This window comes from Equus caballus, chromosome 15 (assembly GCF_041296265.1).
Source record: "Equus caballus isolate H_3958 breed thoroughbred chromosome 15, TB-T2T, whole genome shotgun sequence".
Lineage (NCBI taxonomy): Eukaryota > Metazoa > Chordata > Mammalia > Perissodactyla > Equidae > Equus > Equus caballus.
The window spans coordinates 43,138,399-43,150,280 of NC_091698.1; the positions used below are offsets into that span (position 1 = coordinate 43,138,399).

At 40.8% G+C, this 11,882-nt stretch overlaps 1 non-coding gene across 1 annotated transcript; it reads left to right on the top strand.

Annotated features, from left to right (window-relative positions):
* The first annotated feature begins 895 nt into the window (after positions 1-895).
* LOC111768241 (small nucleolar RNA U3) lies at positions 896-1,119 on the top strand. Its single transcript, XR_002800420.1, has one exon. It is a non-coding gene; the product is annotated as a small nucleolar RNA U3 (small nucleolar RNA).
* The last annotated feature ends 10,763 nt before the right edge of the window (positions 1,120-11,882 follow it).

Below are 11,882 nucleotides of genomic sequence, written 5' to 3' on the forward strand. Positions count from 1 at the left end.
GCTCTCTGGGGACTATGAGTGTGACTTCTGACTCCTAATCCTGCCTGGATCAGACACTCCTAAGGCCCTCCTTCCATGGCTGGTGCTAAGGCGTCAGACCAGAACATGCTTTTACATTTGTCTTTCTAGAAATGAGACATATTAGCATTATAAGTTGAAAGACACTGGCTTGTGTTTGGCTATTGAATGGCACTACGCTAGTTAGGGATGTTTGCAGCAAACCTTCCTTAATTAAATACTTCCTACCAAAATCAGAAACTTTTTACTATGTCAATGCAAATAATCAGTAACCATTCTATAGATAAGAGAGAGAAGGTGACCTTTACTTGAGCCAGGCTGAGGACTAAACATTGGAAGGCAGTCTGTGCAAAAGAAGAAAGCATTGCACGGAAGCATGGTTTTCAGTACAGTTTTATACCTTTTTAGAACAAAAAATATACATTAAATGTGCCCAGGATACAAATTCGCCAAAGTTTCAAAGAGGAATTCAATTTCCAATCAGCAGGTCAACATGACCCTGATGTCTGGGAGAGGGAACTCATCCTCTGGAATATTAGCAAAACTGCTTGTCAGAGGGGACGTACGCATTCGCATCTTCAAGGAGTGCATTCCTTTACTTTGACGTAATGTTTAATGCATTCTCTAATGGTTAAAGCAGATGTGCAATGTATGTGTGATAGGCCATAAGTCATGCTTCTTTAGTTCAAACCAAATGAGTTTCAAACCAGAACAGCTACTACATATACCTCAATATGTGAAAATTTCCTGTCGATTAAAAAGCCAATAGTTTGAAAGTGATTCTTGAAGGTAAGTTTCAAAATTTTGCCCAAAAGTTTGGGTGTTGAACAACAGCTCATCTTTAACAAAATGTGCATGTTGTTTTTACACTTATCTGAGGAACCCACAATTTTAGGGATCGTTTCTATAGTGTATTACTAGAAAAGTATTTCTGAATGTGTAGGGTACTAGAAACCACGATGATGCTTTTCAGGAAAAAATGTTCTCTTTTGAGCGTGAGGCTGGCTCGTGGTGCTCCCTGATGACAACTGCCGCTTCCCTTGATGACTGTTCTCCTTTTCCTTCGGCAAAGTGAGAGGTAGAGAGCACAGGCTGAGTGGTTCTCCTCTTTAGAGCTGGTTGTTAAAGAAAAACAATGTCTCAGGTTTTGTGTTTTTTAAATTTTAACAGATTTAAAATTTGTACTTTAGCTTTTGTGATTTATTTACCTCCTGTTTTTGAAATAATGTCTTAAAGGCATCTTTGCAGTAGATAAATCAGTCTTTTAAGCATATAATTTATCACCAGTGACAATGGATCTATTCCCCCCATGCTTCATGTCTATTTAACTAGATATGATGAATTCTCTTAACTGTGGTGCCCTTTGGTAAACAGGGGTTAGTTTTTATACATGGGCTGCAATTAGCTGAACATCTTTTCCTATTGATTTGAAATGCTGTCTTTGATATTTATTTACCCCCTTAACTACCTGAGTTTTTCCTGGACTCTTCTGTTTTAATTTTTTTTCACTTTTGTCCTTCCCCTTTCTTTTCTACGTTTGTTTGTTTTTTTATTCTGGTAAAATATACATAATATAAAATTTACCACATTCATCATTTTTAAGTGTGCAATTCAGTGGCAATTCAATTGCACAGTGTTGTGCACTGATTACTACCATCCATCTCCAGAATGCTTTCCATCATCCCAACAGAAACACAGTATCTATTAAACAATAACTCCCATTGTCCCCTCTCCCCAGCCCCTGGTAACCTATTTTCTACTTCTTTTCTCTATGAATTTGCCTATTCTAGGTACCTCATATAAGTGGAATCATACAGTAAGTGGCCTTTTGTATCTGGCTTCTTGCACTTAGCCTAATGTTTTCAAGTTTCATCCATGTTGAAGTATTATCAGAATTGTATTCCTTTTTTTAAGACTGAGTAATATTCTGTTGTATGTATATGCCACATTTTATTTATCCCTTCATTTCTTGATGGATATTTGGGTTGTTTCCACCCTCTGACTATTGTGAATAATGTTGCTATGAACACCAGTATAAAAGTATCTGTTTGAGTCCCTGCTTTCCATTCTCTGGGGAATAGACCCTGGAGTAGAATTGCTGGATCATATGGTAATTCTGTGTTTAATTTTTTGAGGAACTTCTGAGCTTTTCCACAGCTGCCACACCATTTTACATTCCCATCCAACTTCTCCCCACCCTCATCAACACTTGTCATTTCCTTTTTTTTTGAAAATAGCCATCCCAACGGAAGTGACATGGTAGTTTGTTGAGGCTTTGATTTGCATTTCCCTAATGGTTAGTGATGATGAAGATCTTTCTATGTGCTTATTGGCCATTTGTATATCTCTTTGGAGAAATGTCTATTGTGGGGACCTGGAATTGGCCACCCCAAGATATGTCTCTTTGGCATCAGGATTATTTGAGGCTGATTGCTTTTTATAAACTGGGACAGGGAAGGAGGCTCTGAGGAATGGAACTTGCCCTTTGTTAGGACACGTTTACATTTGTAAGGTAAATCTCTATCTGTAAAAGGTGCCTCCCTCTCTGTACCAGGAAGAAGAAAGGAGATGACCTTCTCTCTAGAAACTCTTAATCAATGGGGAAGGCAAGAACTTAAATCTGCATTTTATTGTGCTAGTCTGGTAACCTCCTGTAACTAACTTCCCTCCCCCTCCCAAAGTTGGCATTTCTTTAAGGATTAAGCATCTTTCCTTAGGCTAGGAACTGATTGCTGTGCTCACCTGTGACCGCCCAGCTCCTGCTACGCCCACCACCGAGATAGCAGACCACTACCTGCTGTGTCCATCAAGCACTGTGCCGACAGGGCAATCTTGTGACTACTGTGGGAGGGACATTTCAATCACATGTGAAACACCCTGTTTGGGGGTATATAACCACTCTGTGCACCCCACTTCTTCGGTGCCCTTTCTTCCTTCGGGAAGAAAGGCCCCGGGCCATGGTTCCTCATAAAGCTTTGTTTAATTTTCTCTTGCTATTCTGTCTCATGTGAATTTAATTCGTTCTCCGGCCAGACGAACCCCTGTTTGGGAAGAGGAAATGTCTTCCTCCCCTACACTATTTAAGTACTTTGTCCATTTTTAAATTGGATTGTTTGTTTTGCTGTTGAGTTGTAGGAGTTCTTTTTATATTCTGGATATTAACCCCTTACCAGATAACGTTTTGCAAATATTTCCCCCCATTATATAGGTTGTCTTTTTAGTCTCCTGATAGCTTCCTTTGATGCATCAAAGTTTTTAATTTTGATGAAGTCCAATTTATCTATTTTGTCTTTTGTTGCCTGTGCTTTGGGTGTCACATGCAAGAAACCAACGCCAAATCCAATGTCATAAAGTGTTTCTCCTAAGTTTTCTTCTAAGAGTCTTATAGTTTTAGCTCTTATGTTTAAGACTTTGATCCATTTTGAGTTAATTTTTCTATAGTGTAAAGTAAGGGTCCATTTCATTCTTTTGAATGTAGATATCCAGTTTGCCCAGCGCCATTTGTAGAATAGATTGTCCTTTTCCTCTTGAAAAGAAATGTTCTGGCTGCTGTGGTTCTCGTCAAATTTCTTACTGGCAAACTCACATTCTTCTCCTAAGTCTTGTCACATGGGTATCTACAGCATCCAGACTATCTCGGGAAATTTCTGCAGAACAGCATTAACAACTCAAAGAGGCCACCTTGTGACTGGCTGTCAGGCAGTGACATATTCCTGAGAACACTCAACCTTTAAGGGCCAGAAACTAGTTCTCAACAGCATTCAGAATACTTTGGTGATCTTTGCTATTTGAAGGGATGTTTTGTAGAGTTCCCCCAGCCCCATAAGTCAGAGAAATGAAAAAAATTGTTTTCATCAGGAAAATGCAAATGTGCGTTGTATCCTATGGCAATACTTTTGGTGGCATTTTTCTGGTATGTTACTAGTGATAAATGATTCTTTTAAAAAGGTAAAGTTTCCAGTATTTATGTTTAGATAAAAAGAGCTGAAATGAATTGACGAATAGATGCCACACGGTGCTTATTGCATTCTAATGAGCCCTATTTTTTTCTATGGATAGGAATTACTTGTATTACTATCACTTGTCCATACAGAGTTGTAAAATAGTGCAAAGACAGTGAAGGGCAGGGGTAACACTGATGGATGAGCCCATTTCAGTCTTTCTAATGTCCCTGCAGAAAAGAAGTGTCCTTGAAGCTGTGGGGCACTGGTTTGCATGGCTGGAGACTTCACTTTCCTCTGAGCACCAAAGCTTCATTTTCGGCAGCTGCTACTTGTCAGGGATGATTTTTTTTCTCTTTCCTTGGAATAAATAAGAAGAAGAGAATGTGAGCTGACTGGTTACAACTGAGTTTCTTCCTTTTCTTTTTTTATTTGTAAGTTTTCCAATAAGATATTGGATGTCCCAATAAATGTCCCAACACGTTACAGCAATCTTCCTCCATCTTTGCATTTTTTTAAAAAAATACATATTGATTTTTCAATCACAAAGTAAAGCTTGTCAATGCAAATAATCCATAACCAATCTATAAATCAAAATTGGGGTGAGTTTATTCTGAGCTGAAATGTGAGGACCATATAGCCCGGGAAAATCCTTCCACAAAGGAATGGAGCACTCCAAAGAAGTGGGGTTGTACGGGGTGGTTATATACCCTCAAAGAGGGTGTCTCACATATGATTGAAATGTCCCTCTTACAATAGTCACAAGATTGCCCTGTCAGCACAGCAATTGATGGACACAGCAGGTAGTGGGTCTGCTGTCTTGGCGGGCGCAGCAGGAAGCAAGTCTGTTGTCTCGAGCTGTGTGGTCACAGGTGAGCTGGGTGGTCCAAGGGGAGCACAGCAGTCAGTTCCTAGCCTAGGAAGAGATGCTTATCCTTAAGGAAATGCCAGTGTGGGGGGAAGTTGCACCTTAATCTTAAGGGCCTTTGTCGTTGCCACAGTAAATGTTTAAAGCAGATCTACAATGCATGCTCAACAGCCTTTTCAGGTCCTTTTGGAAAAAACAAAGTCAGGCCGAACTGGGTTTACACCAAATGGCTTCCTCCTATACTCCAATATATTCTATTGTTTGCCATTTATATTTGTCAAGCTAAAGTTGATGACTCATATTCATTATTTTTTGACTTTCAAAATATTTATTGAGCACTTCTTGTGTTTGAAGAGCTGTTATAGGCACTGAGAATACAATAGTGAGCAAAATAAGGCCCCTGCCCTCAGTGAGCCTACATTCCTCTGGGGGACACAGACAATAGGGATCATGTGATGTCAGCAACAGAGGATTCTCTGAAGGGTAAGAGAATCAAGTGGATAATGTGAACGCACACTGAAGGAAGTGAGGGAGAAGGTCGCCTGAACACCTGGGAGAAGAGAGTTCTTATTTTCAAACACTCATGTAGATAGATTATCTGCCTATAGAAATACCTAGAATTGTCTTATCAATTTTTTAAAAGTATAAAATATGTCCTACTGGACTGTTTGCTCTAGGACTTGCTCTTTCCAAGATCTTGGAAATCTCAGAACAGCAGGAAGATTGCTGTGTATCCAGGGTGTTGGGAATGAGAACATCATTTGTCTCAGGGCTGGGGCAGCCGAGACGGGCTCCCAGATGGGGTGACTTTTTAGTTAAGAAAAACACTTTGTCTGATAGCCGTTATAAGTGGGGACTGACAACACGATAATAATAATGGAAGAGAAAAAAATGACAAAGGCAGATTCAAGAACTCAAGTATGCAATGACAAGGCTGGCGGCATACGGACAAAAAATTATCAGACCACCAGTAGCCCAGCAAAATCACAGAGGTTCATACTGGTATATTTAGTAGACTTTTCCTGTGTTCCTACTGTGTGCCAGGCACTGTGCTGAGTGCTTATAATACAAGCCCTTGGGGAGGCCAGAATTGAGCTATAGATAAGAATACGGAAACAGCAAGCTATATTTCTGTCTGTTGATTTCTTGCTCCCTAACTGCCCCCTCACCATACATGATTTTTCAAAATCCAACTCCATTGGACCTTCTTCCAGAAGCATTTCCCATCACTCAAGGCAAATTATCCCGCACTGCGTGCTCTCCGAGGACTTGGTGCCTGTTATATGAAGGCATTCACTATGCTTGACTGTGATTAGCTCCTGTTTTTCACCTTCCCCGCCAGACTGTGCACTCCCTGAGGGTAAACTCATCACTGTACTCACGTCTGCACTTTCCAGGCCCAGCACAAAGCTTGGAATGTCCTAGCTTTTGATAAGTGCAGCAGAGGGGACAAAATAAGCTGCTGAATGAATGGTGATCATAAAAGCAAAAGTCATCTGTGCCACTCTTCTGCCAATCCGCTGGCTTCCTTCTGCACCTGGAGAAAATCCTCCATCTGCAAGGCCCTCTGTGACCCGTATTCTCTGCACCTCCTGTAGCTCATCTCTCCTCTTTTCACCTGGCTCCCCACACTCCACCACACCGGCTTGAGGCGGGTGTTGTGGTTTATAGTTTCTTCTTCCTGTAATACGCTTCCTTCGTTTCTATTGCTACCCTCTGGGTCTCAGAGTAAATATCATCTTCTATAATGAGCCTCCTGTTGACGCAAATAATCTATAACCGATCTATAAATCAAAATTGGGGGGAGTTTATTATGAGCCAGATCTGAAGATTAGCCTGGGGCCTTCCTTCTCCAAAGAAGGAAGAGCACCAAAGAAGTGGGGTGTACAGAGTGGTTATATACCGTCTTGGAACAAAGAGCATCCATCACATATGATTGGAATGTCCCTTTTACAACAGTCAAGAGATTGCCTAGCCAGCACAGCCATTCACACAGCAGGTAGCAGGTCTGCTGTCTGGAGCTGGGTGGTCATAGCGTGAGCACAGTAATCAATTCTTTGCCCAGGGAGAGATGCTTATCCTTAAGAAATGCCAATGTGGGGGAAATTACATTTTATCTTAAGGGCATTTGTTCTTGTCTTTGGGACATAGAAAATGCTTAAAGCAGATACACAATGCATGCTCAACAGCCATGGCAGTCCCTTTTGGAAAAACAAGGTCAGGCCGAATTAGTTTTACACCAAATGGCTTCCTCATATTCTCCAATATATCCTATTGCTTGCTACTTGTTTATTACTCATAAGCACCCTAAATTGAAATTACCTCTACTCCTCTAATCTTGCATAGCATCCTGGGCTTTCCCTTTGCATCTTTTGTCACATTTGATGATAATTTTGTAATTCTCTTCCTTCCAAGAGGCTGTAAGTTTTTCACTCTCGGTGTATCCAGCCACTCAGCAAGAAGATGCTGCTCAGTTAAACACATGTTGGTTTAAAGAATTGAATGAAGAAGACTTAATGACCGAAAGCCTTGGGCTGACAAGCAAGGCCCCTGAGCAGCCTAGAAACATGGGAGGTAGTGGTGTCTATGCTCTTATCAGCCCTGGATTGTCAACATCTATTCCCATTTGGAAGCACGATGGGAGAAGCCTTAGGAAACAGTCTTTGTAGCCTCTGGGGGAGAATTCCATTGGGTTCAGGGAGACTGAAACTGATCCTTCACAGAGAGCCCTGCAGGTATGTGAGGAGGGAGCTGACTGGAGAGCCTGCAGTGGGTTTCACGATCCCAAATCCGCATAATGTGGCCCAGAACATAAGAGGAGCTTCAACCTTCCCTCACTTGCCAAGTCTTAGTAATACACCCTAAACATCAGCCTTCGATTTTGCTGATCCTCACGTTGTTGCTGCTGTCTGCACGCAGCTCTCCTGAGTAACTGAGCATGTCCTAGCTGGTGAGACTGAGGAGGTCTCCCCGCCTTTTCACTTCTTCCATCTGAATCTTCTACAATAAGTTTATTTTGGTTTTACACTGGAAAATAAATCCACTTTATTTTTCAAACATGAATTCACAGATGATGGCCAGTTCTTACTCCTTTAGACAATTTTCTCTACAAAATGACTCAAATGCCACATTGGTCTCTCTTGTGCTAACACGTACAATGACAGAAATGGTGAGATTAACTCACAGGAAACAGTGATAACAATCTAATATAATGGCCAGGAGATAATGGATAAAAACTATAAATATTTTCATCCAAATGGCTGGTAGGGAAAGGTTTCTGAGCTATCTGGGAAATACTGCATCCCTGGGGCTCTGAAAGGCTGAGTTCCGCAGCACTGATGGTTAGACTGCCCTCTGATGGATACAGCACCACACAGCAAGGCTGGAAGTTCTAGGTCCATTCTAGCTTTTCTTGAGATTCCCTTCAGAATGCTCATCTTTTTACAGTTGAATGCTACCCTCTGCAAACATCCCAGAAGATAAGCTGGAGAAGAAACTTTGGAGCATATATACCAGGTTATGATATGCCACACAGCTCTTTGCTTAATAATCTTATTCTTATCACAAAACTGCATGAAACACTCAGTTAAGCTTAATCATAATGTTATAGGCTGTGTTATCCTGGAATGACGAGAAAAGTGAGGCTTTCAGGAAAATAATGACTAGTCAAAGGTCACACAGTACATTTGTTGAGTGTTTTACATAGTCACAAATAAATATTGTGCACCTACTATGGGCTAGTCATAGAGGTAGACATAGAGAAGTAATTTACGCTGAAGAAATCATTACAATAGAGAACGATAATTGCTAGGATGAAGGCGTGCACCCTTGGCTGCCATAGCACATGGGAGTAGGGCAGCCAGGAAAGTTTCCCAGAAGAAAAGAGAATTGAACTGAGCCCTGAAGATATAATGTATATAAATGAGGAAGTCAGAAGAGATTAGGATTAGATTAGAGAGTGACATCCTCCCCTTGCCCTCAACACACAAATATGAGACTCCAGGTGGAAGACAGACACAGAACGCTGTGGTCCACACCACAGGCAGTTCTGGAGTCTTCATTATATTGGACAACATGTTTTCTGGGAAGCTGAAAGTTACTGCATTGAGCAATATAAATATATGTTTAAAACCAGCAGCAAATACTTTAAAAATGTATTAGAGATATCCTTATTACTAAAAAATGGATCTTTATAATCTTCCCTAGATTGTTCCTCCTCCTCTTTCTCCATCTCAGGAAATAGCAAAGCAAACTCTCTGACCACCCTTCCAGTGAGGTCCCCAATCACTGCTGTCTCCTGTTTTCATAGCAGTTAGAGAAATGATAGATATTTTTTCCAGTGGTTTCCTTCTTTTTCTTTTGCTTCCTCCACCAAACTGAGATGAATGAAATGAGGGATCAGGACTGTCTTAGCCATTTGCATTCTACCTGAGAAGAAGATAAGAGGATGGAGGGAGGCGGGCTAGGTCCATCCATCTCATAAAACTGACAACTGGCCTTTGATATAGTGCCAAAGAGTTAAATGATAACCTTAGTGAGTGCTGTGAAGTGAGAAGCCACATTGCTGGTTTTTACGTATGTATATATGACACATACATACTTTTTAGGGAGGGTGTGGTAGCTGAGGAAAAAACATTGAGCATAGGTGTTACAGAGTAACTTGTTGACAGGCAGCTAATTCATATTAGCACTTCCTTTTCCCGCCCCCACTCCTAGGCAAGCCCCTTTGTGTTTCTAAAGATATAGTTTGACTCTTCTCCTCCTACCCTCAGGGAAGTCAAGGTTTGTGGGTTTTAGGACCCTGAAGAGATTACGCTTCTCCCAATAGGAAGAAAAGGATCAAGACCAATGATTAGAAGTCTCATTTTCTATCTTTTCAGACATTTGTTTATAGAAACATATCAATGCATTTTAATCAGTGTTACCTAAAGAATCATGGAAGGAAAGTAATAATTTTCCGGAGAAGGATCATTTCTAATTTCGTAACAATGTTGACTGGTTTGCTATCACAAAAGTAACACATACTTGGAGGAACTGAGATTTGATTTTACCCTGCTTACAAGCAAGTGCACCTGTTGCTGTTTCACGGACACGGGTAGAAGACACGAGACTCCTGGGTCAGAGAAAAAGGACTTTATTATTCATGACACAGGAAGCAGCATGAGCATCAGCATGTTCGCAAAGGTTGCCTTTATCCCCAAATCCCACACAGGTGACACCATGGGCACAGATGGATCATAGACATGCAGTGGGTTTACCACGCAGCTGAGGAACACTGAGCTTAGCGAATCCTCTGCTTTTATAGCAAAGAGTAAACAGGCCTGTTCTTTGTCCTGGTGAGACATGACCTCAACCCTCGAAGTTGCTCATTACAATCTCAACTCTGAGAAGTGGTCTGGATAAAGAGGCGTCAGCGCTTTGCATGTTGGGCATACAATAAGACATGTAGGAGCTCAAAAGACCCATGGAGGATTGTCTCTCTCAACAGTACTGACTATAGGAGATGTGAAAAAGCAAAACAAAGCAAAAAACAAGGAAAATCTACCTCCTACTTACATTTCCCGGCAACTTCAGTGTTAATTTAGTTCCACAAAATGGATCCAAAGTTGAGCAAAGTTTATAGGCAGTAACTGGACTCACATTTAAAGTTCAGGGGATAATATTTTTGAAACTGTGACACCGATACTTCTGTTAGGGACAGCTAAAACTCATACATACTCTTGGCCTCATGATTTGGGATTAGGATTGCTCTCTTAATTGGGGCCACGGAGGGGCTCCCATTTCCCAGTTGCTCAAGGACAATGCTTCAGGTGTCCCTGAGATAGCACTAATGCCCTCTGTCTCTCAACATGCTGAGAGTTTCTTCACAGAGGCTGTTGAAGACTTCCAAGCCTTTGCTTCTTCCTCAGCATGCTGAGCAAGTCACAAAAAGGCTTAGAACACGGACCCATCTCCACAACAGAACACCCACATTCAGTTCTGAGCTCAGAACACTCCCTACTCCTCAAGCTGTATCATGTTTCAGGGTTCTTTACATTACTCCATCACATACTCATTATTTATCCTTCATTCCACTTATTAAATATATACTGAGTTGCTACTAGGCTGAGAACTCTGCTAGGCAATGAGAGTTCACAATTCCTGCCCTCAGGAAGTCGAACTTGAGGAAATCTTGGACAAGTGATTTTGGTGTGGACACTGGAATATCGTATGGAAACAAACCAAATGTTCAGTATTATGGAAGTCAAGGATGGCATATTATTTGTTTTTTGAATAGCTAAATAAGATGCTATGTTACCACTCAAAATTAAACCTGCAGGAAAAGCAATTGCTTGATCTGTGTAGAATCCTTGGGAAGAAACTACTGTATTGCCTGATATTAGCAAAACGCATTTGTGATTTAGAAAATGTGACAGAAAATGAGTTAAACAGAAAGTATACAAGAAAACATCAACAGATCTCTTAATAATCTTTTTAAAGGGAAGAAAATGTCCAGATTGAATAACTAAGTAAATAAACAAACAGGAGATCTGAGAATACCATGACTTAAGTTGTGTTCTCTCTCTCTCACTTCCCCAAGGGAAAAAGAGAATGGCTGCTCAGGTGACAACAGAGCTCAGCCCAGCTGCGTGCTCTCAGCATTACAGCTCATCGTCTTGGTACCCAAAGAGCTGATGGTCCACAAATATCTCTCCAGTAACACACTTTAGAAATAATCCCTCACAAAATAGTCATGTCACCTTCGCCACACTCTGCAAAATACTCTCCTAGCAAACACTTCGAAACAAATTTGTTTGTTTGTTTTTAAAGAAAAACCTTCTTGGACTCTACCAATTTGTATTTTTCAAAGAACATTTTAGTCTCCTAGTTCCAAATTAGCAAAATACCACTTAATAGCCAGTTTCAAAACACTAGATTGCAGCCTACGGCACAAATATTCATTAGATCAGTTTACTGAAAAAGATGTGAAGGGCTGGTGATAGCAGGGACAGAATTTTTAGTGAATAAATGTGTGAAGTGACAGAAATCTAGCTAAACAGTAATCAATTAAACCT